Genomic DNA, 4152 nt, shown 5'->3' with positions numbered 1-4152 from the left:
CGATAACATACGGTTCCTCAGCGCTGATGTTTTTGTTTTTGAGTCAGCTTCTTTCCCTTCTTGTTCGTCGAAGAATAATTGAGCCCCTCATTGTGACTTTGCCTTTTCCATGGAGTATATTTTTTCTTAGGTAATGTATTATTGATTCTTCTTTTGACGTATACTTCATCATCATCGTCATCTTCCCTCATTGGGTTGCCGTACTGATCATAGTATTCCTCGTTGGTGACTGCATCCATTCCAATGATGTTCCTTTTGCCTCTCCTCACGACAACATGACTGGGATTGCATGGGTCGGTTATGAAGAAGCATTGTGTCACGTGCTTAGCGTGTACCCATGGCTCGTTTTTTGTGATAGCGTTCACGGTAGCGCTCTTGGCGTCGGGTATACTCATGGTAGTGAACATCCGGTTTTCTATTTCGACATTCTTTGCCCATCTGACACGGAACATCGTCGTGTTGTGCAGTCCAGAGTAGTCAAGCTCCCAGATCTCCTCGACCCTTCCATAAAATCGTTCAGTTGCGCCATTGTCGCTGCCGGTCATGCATTCCATTGTCACCCCTGAGTTCTGATCATCACTGTCCATATCTTTGGCCTCCGTGTAGAACGTGTATCCGTTGATATCATATGCCTGATAGGTTACGAGGTTGGGCGAGGGGCCATGTGCTAAGGCGTATATGAGCAATCCGTCCTAGAGCCCTCCTCCGGGGGTTTAGCAATAATATGCTCTTTGAACCAATGCAGGAAAGTGCAGTTGTGCTCTCTAGTAACTTTGGTGTTCGTCCTGCATACCCCCCGGTCACGATACTTCTTTGCGATAATTTCTTTGTGCAGTGCCACGAAAGGATCTACCTCGTCTAGGTGTTGTAGCACTACCAAGTTTGCTCTGTCAAAGTCGCTGCGTCGATCTGAGTATGCCACATGCAGTTCCCTGCGACCGTTGCAGTGACCATCTCCTTCGAGCCTCCCATCGTTCTTGTTAACGGGCAAACCAACACTAACACCAGGCGGCTGGTCTGCGCCATATAGAAAATTCTCACAGAAAGAGATGCACCCTTTTGTCAAATAGCCCTGGACGATGCTTCCATCCGGACGGTACATGTTACGAACGAATCCTTTGATGATCCCATTCATCCTCTCAAATGGCATCATGTTGTGCAGGAATGACGGCCCCAGGTCTATTATGTCATCCACAATATGGACACATAGATGCACCATCACGTCAAAGAACACGGGCGGGAAGTACATCTCAGGCTCATTTAGTATCACAACGATCGCTTCCTGAAGCCTTCGGAGCTGCTTCACACTTATCGACTTTTGAGAGATGACGTCAAAAAAGTTGCAGAGACCAATAAGCATGTCACGAACGTGCTTGTCCATTATCCCTCTAAGGGCAACAGGTAGTATCTGCGTCATCATCACATGACAGTCATGAGACTTCATCCCGCTGAACCTTTTCTTGTCCATGTCTAGATATCTGCTTATCTTGCCACAGTAACCGGAACTAACTTTGACTCCAGTAAGGCACTTAAAGAATTGATTGATCTCAGCCTGACTTAAGATGAAGCAAGAAGGGGGGCAATAATCCTCTTTCTTTATTTTCTTGCCCTTCTTCTCCCGTGCCTATGTCTCCGTCTCTGTCTCGTCTGACATTTTATGGGGCGACATGTGTAGATCTTCCCTGATTTTCAAATCTTGCAAGTCTTTTCTTGCCTTCGGCCCATCCTTGGTCTTATCCAGCATGTTCATCAGTGTTGCGAGCAAGCTCTCAAGGACATTCTTACAGATATGCATTTGATCAAGGCAATGAGGTGTATCGAGTTTGTGCCAGTACTCCAAGTCCCAGAACACAGACCTCGTCTGCCATACCTTTAGCAGCGGCTCCGGCGCCTTTCTCATCGTCTTTCCCGGTGCGGGGCACTCCTTCCAGTTTTTCAATAGTTCATCGATTTCGGCACCGTTTCGCTTATGTGGAGGTGCTCGATGCTCAGCATGACCATTGAATAGATCTCCACGGTTTCTCCACGGGTCGTCCTGTTCAAGCCATCTTCAATGCCCCATGTACACGATTTTCCCAGACCCGCCATCTTTCCTTGACGTTAGTTGCTGAGACGTCGTATCATCCATGCACCACGTGCATCCGCAATATCCATGGCACACCTGGCCTACCACATATCCGTAACCGAGATAGTCGTGCACTGTCGTGATCAGCGCGGCTCTCATGTTGAAATACTCGCCTTTGCTAGCGTCCCATGTCTTGGCCGGTGTTTTCCATAACGTGTCTAACTCCTCTTGAAGTAGCCCTAGATACAAATTAATATTATTTCCTGGTTGTTTCGGCCCTTGAATAAGCATGCTCATGTGAATGTACTTCGACTTCATGCACAACCAGAGGGAGGTTGTACATCCATACAAACACGGGCCATGTGCTATGGTTGGTGTTCTGGTTGCCAAACAGATTCATGCCATCGGTACACGCGCCGAGCATGATGTTCCTTCCATCACATTCAAAATACTGATAGAAGCTGTTCAACGCTCTCCACTGGCTTCCATCCTTGACGTGTCTCAGCTTCGGATCATCTCCATCGCCGGGCTTCTTCCTCTCCGCGTGCCAGCGCATTAGCTTTGTTTCCTTGATATCTACAAAATACCTCTGGAGACGGGGAGTGATCGGTAAGTACCATACAACTTTCTGGGGACATTTCTTCCCGGCCTTCTTGTATCGAGAAGCATTGCACACCGGACAACTTGTTTTTTCCACATGCTCCTTCCGATAAATTATGCAATCGTTGATGGATGCATGGTATCTAACGTGTGGCAGATCAAGAGGGCACACGATCTTCTTGGCCTCATCAACACTAGTAGGACATAGATTACCCGCGGGAAGAACATCCTTTAGGTACTTGAGATGCTCATCGAGTCTAGTGTAGGTCCATTTGTTTTTAGCCTTCGTCTTCAGGAGTTGGAGCGTGAAACTCAAGCGGGTCACCTCAGGATTGCAACCATCATACAATGGAGTGTTCGAGTCTACCACCAGTTGCTCCAGCTTAGCCTCCTCTCTAGAAGCAGCTCTCTCAGTACTCGTCTCATTGCGAAGCAATGCTTGAACATGAGGGTCCCGCACGATTGAACTTAGTACCAAATAACTCTGCTGCGTGGAGTCCATGTCGTTATCTCCGCCGCCATGTCCGGCCCCTTCTCCGCCGCCATGTCCGACCTCTTCCCCACCGCCATTATCGATCATCTCTTTGTCTTGCCCCGTGTCATCATTGCGTGCCCCGTCGGCATCCTCAACATCGTCATCCTCATCTTCAGTTATCCACCGAGTATAGCCATCCATGAAACCAGTCATGAGCAGGTGCGCTTCGACACAATCATCGTCATAGGGGTCGAGCCAAACTATTTCTTTGCATTTTCGACACGGACATAAAACCTCTGTCCGGTTATTTTCTTTCATGTCCTGCACTGCCGACCGCAACCACCTGTCCACCATCGTTCCACTGACCATAGTCAACTCTGCACGGTAATAATAAACAAATTGATTATAAAAATGCGTGCATGCATCAAAGTCATACAAAAATTCGGCATGACCTTCCCTAAAAATAGGACATATATGGATCTAGAGTTTGCCTAGAATTCGCCGAAACGGAAATAAATCGACATTTCGGCAAAAACATAGGCACCTCAAAAGCACAATTTGGCATCAACTCATGCCACACACACAATTTCCACAAACATATCACACACACATAAACATATTTCCATTTTGCAAAAGCATGAAATTTTCATCACCTCTATCTCGAGATCGAGCACACGGTGGAGATGATGTTATAGGGAGATCAAAAGTGCACAAAGCTCTTCTTGACAAAGATAGATCTAGTTAGGGGGCAAATAGGTCACTTAACTAAATCCTACATCTACCTAGCTACCTAATTTGGGAGGAGACAACTTCAACTAGTGGAGGGGAAGGAAAAAGAGAAAGGAGATGCATTAATGGAGGTGGTGTAGTTAGGTAGGAGTAATGAAGAGAGAGAAAGGTAGATAGAAGAGAGAGAGAGTAATGGGGGAGAAGTATTGAGGAAGAAGAAGAGTGAGAGTGGGAGCATGTGGGAGGTAGGGGAAAGGGAAGAGAGGAGGGGGAGGGGGGGACG

The sequence above is a fragment of the Triticum dicoccoides genome, chromosome 7B (genome assembly GCF_002162155.2).
Source record: "Triticum dicoccoides isolate Atlit2015 ecotype Zavitan chromosome 7B, WEW_v2.0, whole genome shotgun sequence".
NCBI lineage: Eukaryota > Viridiplantae > Streptophyta > Magnoliopsida > Poales > Poaceae > Triticum > Triticum dicoccoides.
The sequence above is the reverse complement of the archived record's forward strand: the minus strand, read 5'-3'. Positions refer to the sequence as shown.